Below are 19,830 nucleotides of genomic sequence, written 5' to 3'. Positions count from 1 at the left end.
AAGGATACATGGACAACAACTGAGAAGGGTGGAAATGGGAGGGAGGGGGGAGGATGGGGGGTGGGATGGGATGGGAGTAATAGACAGAAAACTGTACTTGAAAAATAATTAAATAAAAAAATTGAAAAAAAAAGATTAAATTAAACGGTTAATGGGTACCAGTATCTTTTTCTTTATATCATGTATAATATGATGTTTTACCTATTTCTTTGATACAATAATGATTTAGGAACTGTCAAAATTCTATTTTTTTCTTTTTATTTCTTAAGTTTTGTTATTACCAATTCTGTTGTGGTTGTTGAATGTGATCCAAATTTTTGTTTCTTGGTGAAGGGATTTTGATGACCTGAAGATCTTTCTCATCTTTTAAAAATTATTTACTTATTTATTTTAAAATTTAATTTAATTATTTTCCATCATCGTCCCCCCATATTCTCTTCCACCTACATTATCTTTTTTAAAAATGTCTCATGTTAGGTTATAAAGAAGTTATGAAGGAGAAGGACCAAGCAAAGGAACAGGCATAGAGGATTCATGACACAGACAATGGGGGGATTGACTGTGGGAGTTGGGGGGTGGCGAGCAATGGGGAAAGAGGCAGGACAACTGTAACTCAACAACAATAAAAAATAAAATAGATAAATTGTGCTGAAATGCATGTTTTATTAAAATTATGTTGTTTTCCTACAGATACCTGATTAAAATAAAAACTAAATTTACAAATGAAAATCATTATTTTGTACCCTGTCATGGTTCACACACAATATCCTTTTTTCTGGGACCTTCAGTAGTAATTGTATAGATGTCATGTCACTTAATATGTGTACTCAATACAGAAAGACCTTTATTCAAATCTCAGCTATGCTGCTTACCTACTAGCTTGTGACTCTGGACAAGTTGCCTACATTTTTACCCCTCACTTTTCTCATCAGTAAAATTAGGCCAATAATAGGGCCTACCTGAAGAGGTCTTCCAGGGATTTGATGGATGAATGAATGCATGTCAGGTATAACGTACGCCATAGTCAATATTAAGTATGTTGATTCTTCTGTTTTTATTGCTTCTATGAAGGCTATCATTTAGTTACATGTGAAAGTCTGATGATTCTTTGCTGAGGTCATATTTTGCTCCATTATTTTGGCTCTCAGTAGAGTCAAGTCTACCCTCTGTCTTGCACATTAGCATTTGGGGGAATTTTATACACCCTTGATTTTGAAAGGAATAATGACTGATGTTCTCATTGCAGTTATAAGCTGAAACTACATCTCCCAATTACCTGAAACAGAGATTCATTGACACGTCCTGAACAAAAGTGGGAGAAGACCAAGCAGACTATTTTACTGGTTGGCCTTGGGCACAACAGGTCTCCTCAAAATATATATATTCTGTCAGGAAAAAGTCTAGCCATTGTTAATATAAGGAGACTGGTTTGCGCAACATCAATGTAACCAGGCAGCCAAGGAGGGTGGACTGGAATGTGCATGTGTGAACAAGGATGCACTAGTCAGTGAGGGCAGTAGACACCAATGGAGTGAGCATGCGTACTGTGTGGCTACCACATTCAAAATGACTGAGCCAGCAGAGCAGCAAATCAGCATCAAATTTTGCATTGAGTTTGAACATTCCTCCACGGAAACTATTTGGATCATTTAGAAGGCTGCAGCTCTGGGCAACCAGTGATTGGCAGCTTCATCACAACAATGCACCCACTCATGCATTACATCTTGTGCAGAGTGTTTTGGTGAAACATCAAATCACTCAGGTGACTCAGCCCCACTATAGCCAGGATTTGGTGCCCTGTGACTTCTGACTTTTCCCCAAACTAAAATCACCCTTGAAATGGAAGAGATTTCAGACCGTTGATGAGATTCAGGAAAATATGACAGGGCAGCTGATGGTGAGTGGGAAAACTGAGTGAAATCTCAGGGTATTTACTTTGAGGGAGACTGAGGCACCATTGTTCTATGTACAATGTTTCTTGTATCTTGTTCAATAAATGTCTCTATTTTTCATATTACATGGCTGGATACTGTCTGCACAGACCATAATCTACGAAACTTGTAAAGAATTATAGAGATCATTTATTTACTCTAGCCATTTTTTCACACTGAAAATGGAAACAAAACATTAGGTTATTTACAAAACTTCTGATTAACTCATACTTTCAGCCATGTTATAGAAACATGACCTGCTGCTCAATAAGAAAAGGACTACATATTTCAAAACAACTAAACCATTGTGGAACATTTTAATTGATTATTTATAGAATGTATTTTTAACACTAATTTTGATGCATATTAATTACTTAGTAATTTGTTGATTCCAATTTGCAGAAGAAACGCAGAAAGTCTTCTCTATAAGCTTCAATAAAAGTACAATGATCATAATCTTCATTTTTGCTTAGCCCAAAGTAGAAACTCAACTTTACATTACTAGCTGTCTTTTTGCCAAAAGTGATTACAGCACAATTGCCTTTGAAAGAGCCTAATTTTTTCTATATTAAGAAAGCATTCATCTAGCCATTAATATAGAATCTATAGAATGTTCACTGCCATTTATTGTTTCTAGAGATTCTTCTGTTATGTCACTATGTAAACATGTTCATGAGTAGATACATATATGCATAGATATGTATGATAAATTATATATGGTATGTGTACATATATATTTATAATAGAAGAAACATTTTAGGTTGACTGACAAATCAAAATTATGTACTTAAAAGAAAGTGGTTAAAAAATGCCTGTGTCTTTTGTTTCAAGGATTAACAAAAATATACCAGACAAATAAAAAGATATCAGGGTCACAGTCTGATATTTGACAAGGCAGAATTCAGAATAAAATGAATGAACTAAAAGACAAAGAGGGCCAGTGTGTGATGCCAAAGACTATAAATCACAATAGTGTGAGTTAATATTTATGCGTCCAGTGCCACCGCAGCGCTGTTCACAAAGCAGAAGTTGTGTCAGATGCAAGGAGTAACAGGAACATGGCAGGAAAGAAAAGCAACGAGAAGGCCTCATCCTATCAAATACTATTTTAAAAACATATTATCAACTCTGTGTGAAGAAACAGTCTGTCGCCCTCACTGGGTAGCTCAGGTGGTCAGAGCATCGTCCCAAAACACCAAGATTGTGGGTTCAAACCCAGGTTAAGGCACATACAAGAATCAATCAATGAATGCATAAATAAGTGGACCAACAAATCCCTCTTTCTCTCCCTCCTGCTGTTTCTTCTTTCTACCTCTCTAAAACAACAACAACAAAATAATTGAAAAAGAAAGGAAAAAAGTCTGCTATTAAGTGAAGACATCCAAGGAAATAGAACAAAAAACTTAGAAATAAACCCAATTATATATATAAACTTCGTCTACAATAAAGATAGCATTTTTAGGGAGAAAAAATATACACTGTTTTAAAAAGTGGTGAAAAAAGTACCTGGATATATTTCAAGTGAATCGGAGATTTTGTTGTGGACATGAAGCCGTACTAGTCACACAAGGACACCTGGGTGAAGTCCTCTGTGTGCACATTGTGAGGAAATGTTTCGTAGTTTGGCACAAATACAAAGAGAAGGAAAAAACCACATTTTGTTACACGGAAGTTTAAAAATAGATGACAAAGGGGAAAAAGAAAAAGAAAGGAATGATATACTAGGAAAATATTTGCATCTCATCACATAAAAAGTGTTACTATTTCTATTACACATCTACTGGGGGGGTTGGTTTGGAGGGATTGAGCAACCAGGAAAAGGGCTAATGGACATGGACAACAGGGTGGTGATTGCTGGTTGGAGTGGGTATAAGAGGACTAAATGGTAATGGAAAAAACATAATAAAGATTAAATAAAAATTAATATATAAGGAAAGCACCAACAACTCTATGGAAAAATAAGCTACAGAAATAAACAATTTACAGTAGAAGAAACACCACTGTCTTTTAGCCATATGAAATTATGCTCAAGGATGCTCATAAAAAATGCAGATTAAAACTATACTGAATTACCATTTTCAAATATTAAATTGGCAAATATAGAAAGGCTGTGGGGAAACCAGCACATTTGTGCATTTCCGATGCAAACACTACAATAGCTGTGAAACATGGAGGGAGACGCAATATCTCACAAAATTCATACACATTTGTTCTTGGACTCAGAAATTTCACTTCTATCTCATTCAAAAAGAGGTATATTTAAAGGTACACATGCATCACATATACACACAGTCATTATGAGTCTATTTGTAAAAACAACAAACTTGAAACAAACTAAATATCCATTGATAGAGGAATGAATGAATAAACACACAGGAGAGAGTCATGGAGATGTTAAAAGAATGAGGAATATCTATATACTTCTATGAAGTAAACTCTAGGATACATTGTTGATGAAAAAGAAGGTAGAGCAAAGTATCTAAATAGCACATAAGCACTTGACCTCACAAAGAAAGATAGAAAAGTATACAGATACTTGCATATATGTACATACGTGTGTTTGTTCTCAAACTTATATTAATAAAATCAAAGAATGAAAGAATAAATCATAACATTCCAATAGAAGTTGATGTCTAAGGGTGAAGTGATAGATTAGGATAAAAGAACGAAAGCTAGATTTCTGAGCATATACTTGGTTTATGATCGCTACTGGAACACCCACATCTATGCTCAATCTAAATCTATGGGTAGCAGTTGTTTTCACACCTTGACAGCAGACTCTATCCATTTGAACTGCAACATTCAGTTTTATCGATTCTCTTTACTTGGTGAGATGAATAGTATGGCCATTTACAGGTATACTTATATAAGCATCACCTATAATGTTTCAGGGTTAACACAAAGTTCATTTGCAGAATTTGACTATGGTCTAATATCTTTGGGATATGGTGTGTTAGTACTGAGGAAATAAAGAGAAGACAAGGATTTTCCAGAAGTCCTCATGAATTTCCAAAAGGACTGAGGAATTATGTGTAAGGAGATAAGGCACGGGGCTAATTGAGTGAGACTCCAGGCCAGTTGCTCAAGCTTCACCCAGAATAATTTCGCTTCATTGTATATATGTAACAGGATGTGCAGCTCATTAAACAGTTTGAAAACTACTTAGAGAAGAAATAAAGGGTTTTAATTAGAGTTATCTCTCATATATTAAATCTACATAAACTTATATATTTGTATTACTCCACAAATGTGGATTACAAATAAACATAAACATTAGCATTCAAATAAAAATGGAATAATTGAAGAATTCCAAGATCAAGAATAAAAGAATCTATGCTTGGACCAGATGTCAACCTCACTGTCATTACATATAAAATTGGATGCGATTGCCTCAGAGGTCAACACAAAGGGTAAAAGTTACAGAGCTCTTATTCTCAGAAGGAAAGGAGAAAAATAATGGGCCACAAAGTGCTTCCTGTGATTACATTCAGAAAGAAAGTGGTTGGAAATTTTTTGGAAAATAAGCAGTGATTTTATCAGTTAGAATTACTTCAGCCGCAAGTAATGGAAAACCCAATTCTAACTAGCTTACACAATAAGGCTGATCTTGAAAAAAGAGGGAGACCATTTTCAGAATCCCCTAGGAAACCTTTCTCCTTGTTTCATTGGGCCAAACTGAGCTACTTTTTTTCTTGTATCAATAAGTTCCTGGAACAGGAAGAATTAGCTGCCCCAATATTTGTGTACTCCTTGGTGTAGGGCTGAATATTGTTACAAAATTGACTTCTGTTTGAAAAGAAGAAGGAGGGTTAGACACTGTTATAGGCAACCCATAATAAATATTTCAATGATCTAATGGAAAAAATGTCCTTGTTATCAGCTTTACCACAGTCACCAAGAGGCGTTTCATGTGACTATTTCTTGTTTATCTTTGTTAGAATAGGGGCTCATACGAAAGGACATCTCAACCAAGGCTAATGAGGAGCAAATATGTAGCTGCTTATTCAACTTTACCCAAGTGAGACTGAACTGAGAATTTCTGAATGAATGAACTGAAAGCATACCCCTTTGACTGGAGTTTTCTAACCCAAATTAAACTTCAGACCAGTGCACTGTTGGTATTATATAATACCAAGAAGTTAAGAAGTAAAAACGAGAGAAGCAGAGGGAGCCACTGCTTCTGCAAGACCCATCAACACAGAAAACAAATGAGAGCAAGCTTGCCTGCAAAGCTGTAAACTAGCCTGCCTAAACACCACTTTCCAATTGTATTAATAAACACTCTAGGCACTACAGTAATTCATTTTAGCTCATTATTTTAAGTTACTTTAATAACAAGGAACTAGGATGCTGGTATTCTGAACAGGTAAATTCATCCATAGCATGAAAACTAGTTTTTTAAAAAAGGAGAGAGCTGTCAATCAATTACCAATTGATTGACACCTTACTTCAAAGAAGTAGGCTGTGGGAGTTCCTCCAGGGAAAACCAGTTTTTACCTAAGTCTGCTTCTCTGAACTGGCTCTTGGCAAAATGCTTGACAGAGACCATAAGCTTCCACATTAGGAAACAGGACAGTGTGTTCTTTCCTGAATCACTTTCAGAGTTGGTGATATCACAATTGTCCCATAGCCACAGGGTAATCTCAGTAACAGCCTTGTGGGGAATTGAAGCTAAGCGTTAGAACCACCAAACAATCTGGGCAACCAAACACATTTTCTAAATATGTGGAGTTACTTAAAAGGGAGCCATTCAACATTAGGGAATGTTTGCCACAGACTATGATGTTAATTTTCCTACAGTTATCCCGAGTACTTCTCCTCTGACTGCAGTTACGTGTCATTTGTTTCTTAGGGTCACCTGTTTCATTCTGCTACAGCCGTCATCACTTAGCAGAGGGGACGACACATAAAGTTTGTTTTTTAACAAAAGCAGTCAGATCACTGAGGTATAATTTTAAAAGAAGGGAGAACAACTAAATCAACACTTGACATTTTCTCAGAATAACTGGGAATCTGTGTTAACCTCCTGTATCTCGGCCCATACCCATTTTTTCTGTCCATGGAAATGTCAATGACAGGTGAACGGTTCATGAAAGTTACCAGGAGGCTTACATTGTTGAACATTTCAGGATTGTATTCAGCTGTATATTACAGAAATCAGACAAACAAAGGTTCAGACAAGTAAGAATTTAAAAAAAAATTTATATCACAAGGAATGAAGTTGAAAGCCATGTGGGACTGATACACAAGGACCCACAGGCTGCTGCTGTGTCTGGACACAGAGCTGGAAAGGCTGTTTCACTTCTAGGTACCACATCTATGTTTAACGAAGGAGGGGGAAATGGCAAAATTTACACCAACACTGTCTGTAGAAAGCCCCATTTTTCCATGAAGACCTCCACTTACATTGTAACGGGAGGATCTGGCCAGATTGCTGGGCAGAGGGGAGCAGGGATCTCCAACGTGGCAGGAGAGCCTGGCCTTCCCCAGAGGGAGGGGCCATAGGAGGAGGCAGCCTGAGGCGACAGCACACAAACACACCTGGCTCATGAACCAGCCCAGCAACCAACCTACGTTGCCCCGGCAACTGAGCAGCGTGGCTCCTGATACTACAGGAAAGAGCATGCGCAGGATGAAAAGCTCACAAACACACCTGTATTGGGGAGGTGAACGTGGCGATGCCCCGTCCCAGGCAGCGACACTGTGCCGCTGTGCACGGCTAGAAACCCTCCTACCCGCTTCTGGATCATGGCAGCAGGAGTCTGGCAGAGATGTATGTGGGCTGACGTGTCTGATGGACGTTGGCCTAGACTGGCTGGCAAGCTGGAAGTTCCCACAATGCGCAGGACTTTGAAGCCAAAGATTCAAATGGAGGGCGGGAGTCTCGGCCCTTTTTTGCATTCCCCTCATGCACCCAGTTTGGGGGGTTGGTAGTGAAGCATTCAGGGGACACAGCAAAAGCCGGCTCCTGCTTGGGGTCCTTGCCTTGCCCTTGCTTGCCTGGTTGGGCACAGGCTTGCACGCGATGTTCACCTCACCAGCAGCAGCCCAGCTGCAGCAGCTCCATTCTGTACAGATGTCCCAGATTGCGCTCCTCTTGCTCCGAGAGCAGCGCGCAGATGTGCAGGCCAGGAGTATTAGCCAGCGCCAGAGCCATAAGCAGTCTTGGGCCCCGGGGCCTGGCAGATGGAGCCCCTCACAGGACTAACTGCAGTGATCTGGTGGCCCACCCTGGCCTCAGGATAGGAAAGAAGCTGCAGCGAGGCAGGGGGGATGTGGGCCCACAAGTGCACGCTCCAGGGAGAGACATCTGGAGAGCCGGAGACCTGCTTGGGAACACCCTTGGGTCCCTGGACAATAGGCAGGGTCCAGGGGTGTCTGGACCCTGACTCTGGTCCGTGAGGTGGCTGGCTTCTTAAGTGTTTTGCGTAAGAGAATGACTAGGAAGTAAAACGTCTCCATCTCCTCCAAACTGGTCAAACTTTTAATAAAAGCTTTTTCCTTTCCCACCCATTATTGTGCTCTACTTGTGTGTGGCAGCGTCCGGCTGAGTCCTAGTCTGGTAACAATACCCAAGTAGCTAGACCTGGAAAACACAAGTGCCCTTAGCGGAGCAGTGGTCTGAGGAGTATTTTAAATGTAACATACTGCTTCCCTCTAAAACTCAGGGTAACGGGTAAGGGGAAAATGGATAGTGGGTGGGTAGTTAGGCATATCTGCCTCAATTATTTTTATAAGACATTCCTATAACATTAAAAAGAACATAACTATAAATTCTAAAAAAGTTGGACCCCAAACCTACTTGTTCTTCACACCAAATGTTGGACTAAAAAAGATATTTATTTCCATACTCAAGAATCATTTACTATACACATATTCTGACTAGGCAGTGTAAGCCGTAAAAAACAAACAAACAAAAAAACCACCACAAATGAGACACATACCTGCTCTCAGGGAGCTTACAGTCTGATAGATGAAACTGTTTTTTTAAAAAAAAAGTTGTGAAAAGGGTGAAGGAAATCAGAATATGTCACTCCAAATATGCCCTTGACATAACAGTTACTTTGAGCTGAAGGCAAATAAAAAGCATCAAACACAGAAAAGCTTCTACTTTTCTGCCTAAAGTCAGAATATAAATTCTCCTTTCACTGAGGACAGAAACAACTTTCTCAGCCTAGAGGTGGCACCAGAGGTGTCTGCAAAAATTCCCACTCCCAGTTTCCTCCCAGACATTTCCCTTCCCACAAGGTGCTGCCACCCTTGGAGGCCTGGGACTGCTCTTCTTTGTCCTGTCATTTCTCTGCAAATTCACTGATCCTTGTTGAAGATGCTATACAAGCTGGAAGTCTAAGCCACCGTTTTGAATTACTATTGGTTTAGTTTTCTCCTGCGTGAAATGTACTGAATGTGAGCAAACTTTTTTTTTTCTCTTGCTAATCTGTCTTATTAATGATCCCCAGCTGAAAACCTAAAATGGGTAGAGGTACTTTTGCTTTCCTTACAGGGGCTTTGCCCAGTGGCTGGCAGAACAACAGAACCACTGATGAGTTTTATTTGGGGAGATTGGAAAGGGAGTTCCAGGAACAACTTCATTCCAGAGCTGAGTTAGTCAGTGAACAATGTCTTGAAAGCATGAAGCATTGGCTAGATATGTTGCCTGGGGCGATTTGGAGGAACTAGGACATTTTCCTTATGTATAAGCAAAATCCCATAAGAATCAAAGAGCTTATTGTATTCAGGGAACAACAGGACTCAACCAACTCTTTTTCTTTTCTTTTCTTTTTTTTTTTTTTTGCATAAACCTATGAGGGAATACAGAAATTAAACTCAAGTGAAAAGAAAAATAGTCAATTATCAGAGAAAACTTTTTGAAAACAAACTGATATCAATTCCCAAACTTGTTGCTGAGAGAGAAAGCCCCGATAAATGTTAGATTAAGTTCTCCTGAGAGTTTAAATAAAAATGGCAATTTTGTTTTCCCTACCACGGCAACACAATAGTGCTGCATTAGCATGTAATAAAGGGTTTCCAGGCAGGCTAGCCTGGGGGGTTAAGTAGAATCTGTAATTCCATAGTTCATCTCTCCCCACTATATTGCAAGATCCATCACTTCCTCTGGCTCAAAGGGCAGGAATGTCTCTATGGAGTATCTCAGCAACTTTATTACCCAGTATTTTCATTTTCTTGGTCCCACATGTTTTCAGTGGCTAGACCAGGCTGACAGTTCCCAGTGAAATGGAAACTCCCATACTATATGGATACCATTGCTGATGAGCGAACCCTTAGAATATCCGGCTAAGTGTTTCTCTTGTTCTCTCTGCACAACCAGATAGTTCTTATTTTGGCTGCCAGTGTTAACCTCCAAGCACCATTGTCAAAATATCCTGCCTTTGCCATCTTATACCAGAAAACTTTATCTATTGATCCATGTAATTTGCCTTTAAAAAAAAAAAATCAGTACTCTGGTAGGACACAGAGCTCATCCTTGAAGTTTTGTGCAAAGAGTCTGTAATAAACAAACTACTACTTCCGATAGGAATGCGTACGATTAAAAGAACATAAGGAACGCTTGAGGCTTCCAGACACTAGCTACAGTGGGAAGGATACTGTGAAGTAGAGGCAACTCTTGAGATTGGTGAGAAAGGCCACTTGGAGGAGCCCAGGGCGCTCTAATTTCAGGACACAGCTATTGACAGCCCTGGGAGGGAGAGGGCACAAATGTCTTGATTTTCTTCTCTCTCCTCCCAGCCTTTCGTAGGTTCCTTCCATCGGCCAACCCCAAAAGGAATCAGAGGAGGACTCCTAGACAGGCAGCGGGGAAGGGAGGGAATCAGCTCCGCGTGGAGGCAGGCAGACGCAGAGCAACCGGAACTCACTCTGCTTAGTTTGTAAGGCTGACAAGACTGATTTCGTATATTCTAGAAAACTCCAACTACCACATAGCAAACTGCACCTCAAACACTGGTTAGGATCAGATCTTCCGGTACTTTAGCATTTAAATTAGAGGAGGAATCCAGTCACATTAACTATAGCTTTTTAACAAAGAATCTCTTTTAAGAACCTGAGTATGAATTATGGCTCCACTGATTAGCCTGGTCAAACCACTTCGCAGCCATAGATGCAACGGTGTTTCCATTGAACAAATAGGACAACATCATAGACCCATCAGGAAATAACCTATATTAAGCAATCATCCTGGTGACTAGCACACTGTAAGCACTTTATAAGTGTTCGCTAATTTGGCTATTTTAACCAGGTACCTTTGGATATAGTAATTATACCTACATCATAAAATTGTGAGAAATAAGAAGATAAATGTAAATCACTCACAAAAAAGGCCAAAAGCTGTCATTATTATTTAAAGTCATACTTTAAGAAATAGTCATTACAATTTTTAATTTTAGCACACTGTCATGTTTTAAAAAACAGGAGGTAAGGCAGTACATATGGGATGGTCCCATATTTTATATACTATGATGCCCAGTGATGAAATAAAATAATGCCCAGTGATAAAATTAAATAATAAAATAATAATAATTTAAAATAATTTAAATCATTTAAGAAAAAAGGCTACATTTAAAGGTTGCTAGCTATTAACAGTAGAAATAGCACACCACCATAACGGAACCTGACTCTGTTTGGAAAGGATACCCGAATGGCCGTTTAATTTTCCTCATTATGGAAAATGACCCACATCATTGACTAGCCCACAGATCTTGAGAACTCACCCTTAGGGGATTCTCTGTGATGGAGTGTGGTTTCTGACTCAGAAGTAATGATGTCTGATGTACATTTAATTATGCACTTTTACATCATAATGCTCTTACGATATAAAATCTGTCTTATGCCTTGAGAAATGAGAAAGGTATTATGTCCATTTTTTGAGGTGAGGTGGACTCGAGAAAGCTGGTGTAGGATTGATAATAATAATGAGAACCACATGACCCACACAAAATCTAAGTGACTCTACAATGAATAAAGAAAGAACCTTCTAAACTTGAAGCAATGCAGTCCTGCCTAATACATTCTATGCCTCAGTGCATACAGTAAGCTGGGAAAAATTGAGAATTCCATGTAAATCATTTATCATCAGATTGATTTGATATATAAAGATTTGAGAAAGATAAAGATTGACAGGTGGACAATAATGAAAGAACATCTAGATTAAACATCAACATTCTGAAATGCTGAAGACATTTATTTCATTTTCTGGAACAAAATGAAGTTGGAAAAATCATGAAAGATGACGCAAATACGCTAGCGCCTATATTTGCCGGTTTGTATTTTAAACTGCTGCCCCGCCCTCCATCTTCATTGTAACCACTCCACCTCAGATATGGTCACTATTTGCCAAGACCTGAAACCCTTCAATGGCTTCTGTTCACTTTTAGTAAAAGTAAAACTCTATGCCCTGATGTTTAAGCCCGTACCAATTCTTGCTCTCAAATAACTTGAAAACTCATCTACAAATCTCCTGTTCACTGACCGTGCTCCATATACCATTGAATACGTGAAGTTTCTTGTCCCCTTAGGGGCTTCATATTTGCTCTTCCTTCAGCCTCGAACACATTCCTTCAAGATACTCACATTGTTGGCTTTTTCTTTCTATTGTGGCTTCATTTTAAATGTCACCTCCTTGGGGAGGCTCTCTAAAGTCCTTTACTAGTGTCCTTTCTCTGAGGCTCATCTCATTACATGAAATTATACATTTTATTTATTTTCCTGCTCATGGATCTACCAGCCTTCCTGCCTTGGGGGAAATTAGTGGTCGTAACATCTTTGGGCATCTCAGAAGCCCCACTGGGATGCAGAGCCGGTTACAAGTGGTGCAGGCTGACCAGCAGCCCCTCATGCTTTCACTACTAACTCCCTATCAACCTCAACCCCACCCTCCCCATCACCTACAATCTAGGTTTGGTAGGTCAATGTAAACATACCGCCTCTTCCATACGCTGCTTCTGTTTGGAGGTATGGCCTGACCAAAAACTAGCAGACATTCTCTTCAACCTTGCGCAACATTTGGTCCTGTGCAAAGCACCCACTGAGACATTTGGCTCATGTCAGAAGGTCCTTGATGCTTGGTTCACTGACAGTATAGGCACAACACAACTATTGTACCAATAAAACATGATAGTATTTTTTTATGTTTTAACCCTACAAACCAAAACTATACAAGCACCATGGGCTCACTGAACCCAAGGGCATTTTCTAACCATCCATGTTTTCGCCAGGAGCAAACATTAAGGACTTCATGGCATGGACCAGACATCTCCATGAACATTTGGACAGGAGCAAATGTGCGCTGACCCTCTTCACCAGTAGTTCTGTGATACGGGATTTCTCTGCTAAAGCTTTAGACTAAAATAACTGCAAAACTAGAACTTGATGTGTAACCAAACTGTCCTACAAATGGGAGCTATAATAAAATCTATCGTGGCAAATAAGACTTCAAAAGATTTGCAACAAAATAACTCACTTAAAAATTCTCTTGGAGGAAATAATGAAATAAAAAGGCCAATAAATGGCCCTGGCTGGCATAGCTCAGTGGATTGAGCGTGGGCCTGCGAACTGAAGGATCGCAGTTCGATTTCCAGTCAGGGCACATGCCTGGATTGCAGGCCAGTTCCCAGCAGGGGATGCACAAGAGGCAACCATACATTGATATTTCTCTCCCTCTCTTCTTCCCTTCCCCTCTAAAGATAAAAAAATAAAATCTTTTTTAAAAGGTCAATAAATGTTGGAGTTTGTTATAAGAGATATAGAAAATAAGGATGATAAAATAGCATCAAATTTCATATAAGCATACATGTCAAAACAGGCTTAGATTTAAAAATTATAATAAAAATGCTTAAACAGTATTCTGGAAAATATCATGAGTAGACAAAAACCATGTATTTTATGAAGGAGGATGTTAAACCATTCCTAAATTTAAAGAATTGACCTGTGTAAATACATATAAATGTGGGCTTATGTGAAGGGCAATTGCAATTAAAACAGAGTTGAATGTATAACTCATAAATGAAAAAAATTTTGATTGACCAGTGAAAAGCAGGAAAGAAGAATAATGTACAAAAGTAGAAAATAGTGACAAAATTGCAAAATAGTTCTTAAGACTAAATTTTTAAATGTAAAGTGTTTGATTATTAAGACAAAATCACTTTTTTTCTTAAAGGTTCTAAAGCATGTTTTCTGCAAAAGACATATTAAAAATGAAAAGGCAAAGAAAGGTTGAAAAGGCAAAGAAAGGTTGAAAAGGCAAGTTTGCAAAAGAACATGTCAGTGAATATGAGCTAAAGAGATCTTGTGTAGCAATCTTAATAGTTAGAAAAGAAAAAGTATAAAAGGCATAAAGAGAGGTTATAAACTGGTAAGCAAAGACAGAGCAGGGAGATATAATCCTTATGAGCACATATGTATAACACATAATATAATTTCAAACTGCATAAGAAACAAGTGGCAGGATTGTAGGGAGAAACTAATAGATGTTATTAATTATAAATTTAGATTTTGATACCTTCAAAATCCCTAAGTCAAACAGCCAAAAACCCCAATTATACCAAATATCTAAACAAATTAATTAATAAGTCAGGGCATTAGGTAATATAAAATCACATGATCAAAAAGCCAAAATATACTAATGCACACACAGAGAAAGTAAAATTTTAAAGTTTGTGTATTATGCTCCAGAGAAAGCTTCATTTTATCCCAGTGAGAAGTGTCAACTGTGTCCTCTGACTATAATTTAATTATATTACATGTTAACAACCAAACCATATGATTCAAAAGCAAATAATATTTCACTTAATCACCATGGGATTAAGAAGAAAACTAAAAAATGTTGAGAACTGAATAGTAATGAAAACAATAAAAGACAAAATCTGTGAGACAAACATTATGTGAAAGCAGTAATCAGAATAGAAGTTCAACTCCAAATAAATGTATCAGTAAATATTTAAGAAAGAAAATGAATATCAAGAGAGCAAATTCAAAGAAACACAAGATGAAAAATAATAATGAGGACAATGAGATTAATAAAATAGAGACTAGACAACAAAAAAGCATTAACAAAATCAGTAATAAATCCTTACAAATTTTAATAGTAAACTTTTGGAAAAACTGGTCAAAAATAAATTACAAACTAAAGTATAGAATAAAAATGCTGAAATATTTAGCATGACATGGTGAAATTAGTGAAAGAATAATATAAATAATTATATATTTAAAAGCAGATCACATGGATAAATTACTGTAAAAATAAAAAAGCCAAAATTAAAGAGGAAATTGCAAAATTAAATAAATCAACAAGGACTAAATAAAGTCAAATGAAAGGTAATGAATTATATGCCCCCCCCACATAAAAACCCAAATCCTTATTATTTTATGGAGAACTCTGCCAACATTTCAAGGAATACTTATTATATACAAGTTATTCTAGAAATTAGAAGGAAAAAAGAGTTAAAATTACTTCACTGATTTTGTGAGTCTGATGAAATTGGTTCTAAAACCAGCTAAGGGCAATCAGAGAAATAAAGTCATAGCCTTCTTCTACTTCAATGCAAATGCAAACATGTTAAATAAAACTGTGCTTTTATATGAAAAATTTCAAATGTATTATGATCAAGATTAATTGTTGCAAAAATGCAAGCATAGTTCAACACAAAAATTTTATTTCCTATAATAATAACCAAGGGAAAATATATATTAATCAAAACAGATGCAGAAAAATGCATCTGATAGAGTTCAACACTAATTTATAATCATAAAAACATACAAACCTATGAAAACTACAGAATAAAATGAACTTTCACTTAAAGATTTTTAATAATTTTTAAAATATTTCATTTATTTATTTTTAGAGAGAGGGGAAGGGAGAAAGTGAGAGAAACAACTGTGTGGTTGCCTCATCCCCTCCTGGGGATGTGGCCTGCAACCCAGGTGTGTGCCCTGAAAGGGAATCCAACCAGTAGCCTTTCAGTTCACAGGCTGGCACTCAGTCCACTAAGTCACACCAGCCAGGGCAAGATTTTTTAATAAACCTCATTATAAATATTTTTAATACAGAAACATTAAGACTGGAAAATACAAGAACATCTCTTTTTGCACTATTTGACATAGTATTAGAGATTCTAGCCAACACTAAAAGAAAAAAAGTGAGATGTAAGGAATGACATAAGCTAGTGAAGCTGTCATTATTTTTAGATGAAAAATGTCAACAATCTATTGGAAATAAGAGTTCAGCAAACTAACTGAATATAAAATAAACTAACAAAACTGATAACATATCTCTGTACCAAAAATAACCTAGAAAATAGATTTAAAAGTACATCATTCACAATAGCAACAAAAACTATTAAACATCAAATAATTAACTCAATAAAAATGTACAGAATCTTTGACAAATTAAATTATTGATAAGTTACACATATGCATACTTTATAATCTGGCATTATTAAAGCATTTATTCTAAATATATCTGATGCAGAACAAGGTCTAATAGCCTGATTATTGCAGCCTATCATGTGTTGACAGGGAATTGGAGTCACTTAATATATCTTTCAACAGAAACTAGCTCCCACCAGTCGAGTACAAAACAGCAGTAGAAGCAATAAATGAATGTATACACAACAACATGGAAAGATCTTAAAACATGATTCTGAGCAAAAAGAAACAGAAACAGAAGGATATCTTTACTGCAATGTCATCGATACAGACTTAAATTTCATGCACACACAATCATAAAGCATGTTTTGCAAGATCGCATAAACACAGAAAGCCATGTGACCAACATGTAAGAGTGGTTGGTTGTTGTTGTGTCTAGAGATGGGGAAGAGGCAAGTGAGAGGAATGGGGCCAAAAGGAAAGAAGTAAATTAAAATGCACCTAAAATACAACAACAAGGCAGCTGACACAGACAAATAAAAGTAGAGTGCCATAAACTGAGAAATCTACTTAATCCAATCTTTTGCACGGCATGCAGATATATAAAATAACCTCATTCAGTATCTTTACGTAGCTGTAATCAGAACCCCTGTAACACTGGCAGCAAAGGGGAGCTGAGAATGGTTAAGGCTGGGCGCCCGGGTAACAGATCCACAGGACAAACGAGGGGAGAAAGCAGCACCATTGCTTCTGAGCTGTGTCCATCCTTCTTGCAGCAGAGCAAACAAGACAGCAACACATTGATTTACAGTAAAAGGGCCTATCTCTGCAACCAGAAGGGTTGGAAACTTTTTTTTTTTGGATGAGAGCAAATTACTCTTTTAAGAAAGTCACTGAACATCTAAAGAGAGGCTTTGAAAAATAAGTTGATAAAATAAGAGGGTACTTTATGTGTCCTCTCAGAGAGCATCATCATTTTCAGCTCTATAGTAGCCATTTTTCCTACCGTACCTGGTTCAACTGCAACACAGGTGATTATAGACTTCATTAGGGACAATCCTGAAATGGGGAGATGAATGATGGCTTGTGTTGCTCGTCTGAGTTCCCTTAAGGTATAATGCATAATACACAGCTTCATTACTATGCCCTAGAATAAGAAAGGAGGAGGGTCTTGCTCAGCAAATAAAAGTGGGGATTTCAGACTGAACCCCAGAGGTGACTGGCATTTAGGGAAAAGAAGATCATTATTTTTTCCAAACCATTCTTCTTTGCTGCCAAGTGCTGACTGAGGATGCTTTCACTTGAACTTCAAAATGAATAACCTCTCTGGGACTCCAGCAACTTCTCGCAGCTAGTTTGTTTTGGCTGGTTATCTGAATTTTGTTTTCTAAAATCCATCTGGAGTGAAAAATTATTTGCTTTTAGCTTCTTGAGCAAGAACCCAATTTTTATGCTCAAAGACAAAAAAGAAAGCATGATAGATTTTGGCAAGATTTCCAAAGTTCCTACTTTGGAATCTGAAATGATGTTATTAATCTCACTGATAAAGGCATTATGTTTATTGCATAAAGAAAAAGGAATTAGCACTTTCTGCTCCTCCTGTTTGACAGACAGCTGTGCCAGCCAGTGCAGTGCCAGCCTTAACCTGCACAGTGCCAGTCTTAACCCTGACACATGCTGGTGAAGGTTAGAGTCAACGGATTTGGCCATATTGGGCGCCTGGTCAACAGGGCTGCTTTTTACTCTGGCAAAATGAATACTGTTGCCATCAATGATGCCTTCATTAACCTCAACTCCATGGTCTACATGTTCCAATATGATTCTACCCAAGGCAAGTTCAAAGGCACAGTCAAGGCTGAGAATGGAAAGCTTTTCATCAATGGAATGCCTGTCTCCATCTTCCAGAAGCAAGATCCTGCCAACATCAAATGGGGTGATACGGTGCTGAATATGCTATGGAGTCCACTGGTGTCTTCACCACCATGGAGAAGACTGGGACTTACTGAAGGGTGGAGCCAAGAGGGTCACCATCTCTGCTCCTTCGGTGGATGCCCCCACGTTTGTGATGGGTATGAACCATGACAAGTATAACAACTCCATGGAGACTGTCAGCAATGCCTCCTGCTTATCTCCGCTGGCCAAGATCATCCATGACAACTTTGGCATCGTGGAGCGACTCATGACCACAGGCCATGCCATCAATGCCACCCAGAAGACCGTGGTGGCCCCTCTGGGAAGCTTTAGCATGATGGCCTAGGGGCTTCCCAGAACATCACCCCTGCTTCTACTGGTGCTGCCAAGGCTGTGGGCAAAGTCACCCCTGAGGTGAATGAGAAGCTCACTGGCATGGCCTTCTGTGTCCCCACCTCCAAAGTGTCAGTTGTGGATCTGACCTGCCACCTGGAGAAAACTGCCAAATGTGACATCCAAAAGTTAGTGAAGCAGGTATCACAGGGCCCCCTCAAGGGCATCCTGGGCTGTACTGAGGACCAGGTTGTCTCCTGTGACTTTAACAGTGCCATCCACTCCTTTACCTTTGATGCTGGGCTCATTTCCTGGTATGACAATGAATCTGGCTACAGCAACAGGGTGGGGGACCTTACAGTCCACATGGCTCCAAGGAATAAGAGCCTCCTGGACTATAAATCGCAGAAACAGAAAGAGAGGCCCTCAGCTGCTGGGGAGTCCTTGCCCCATATCGATCCCCCAACACACTAAGAATCTCTTGACCTCCAGTTTCCATTCCAGACTCCCTGAAGAGGGGAGGGTCTTAGGGAGCCTTGCCTTGTCATGCACCGTCAATAAAGTTCACTGTACCCAGCCAAAAAAAAAAAAAGAGAGAGAGAGAGAGAGAATATTTTTCTATTTATCTAAGAACCTCATTGGAATTGAAAGCATAACTTTAAGGAATATAAAATGTGCCAGCAATGTAGTCTCCAGGGTATAGATTCAATGTACTAGGAATAATAAAATGCAACTATTTGACTTTTATTATCTCTAACATTTTTATTGTTCAATTCAGCTCACAGTCATTGAGAGCCTGGTATTTCTAGATATTCTGTGTGGTACAAAATATAAATATGCCCTGACTTCTACCATCAGGGAACTTAAATATCAAAACATGAAGAGGAAGATGCACACATTACTAATTGTAATGCAATATATAACGTGGAAAATAGCCCAACAGAAATCTAGAGAAAGTAACATGGGCAGTATAGTAGAGCAAGGAATCAGTTTCTGAGAACAGAATCTGGACACACAACACACTGGAGGAACTGCTTTAAACAGGAAGAGATTTATAGCTAAAATTGGCAATTGCGAGTACTCCTAACCCCTCTCTCACCCACGACCAAGGTAAGTTGTGAGTTCAAAAGTGACATGAGAACTATGTAGAACATAAAGTTCATTGAACACTATCAATCCCCTACATAATCAACAGCGTGTGCTGACTGATCAGATGGGGTGGGAGTAAAAGGTAATGAGTGAGAGGGATACAAGTAACAGCAGCATCCAGACTTTG

The 19,830-nt window shown here is 38.4% G+C and overlaps 1 pseudogene; it reads left to right on the top strand.

Annotated features, from left to right (window-relative positions):
- Positions 1 to 17,993: 17,993 nt before the first annotated feature.
- On the top strand, positions 17,994 to 19,028 carry LOC118978960 (glyceraldehyde-3-phosphate dehydrogenase-like; annotated as a pseudogene).
- The last annotated feature ends 802 nt before the right edge of the window (positions 19,029 to 19,830 follow it).

Source organism: Sturnira hondurensis, unplaced genomic scaffold, assembly GCF_014824575.4.
Source record: "Sturnira hondurensis isolate 20B ecotype Veracruz unplaced genomic scaffold, ASM1482457v3 Scaffold0022201, whole genome shotgun sequence".
NCBI classification, from domain to species: domain Eukaryota; kingdom Metazoa; phylum Chordata; class Mammalia; order Chiroptera; family Phyllostomidae; genus Sturnira; species Sturnira hondurensis.
Note: the sequence above shows the minus strand (reverse complement) of the source record. Positions and strands in the feature narration are given on the sequence as shown.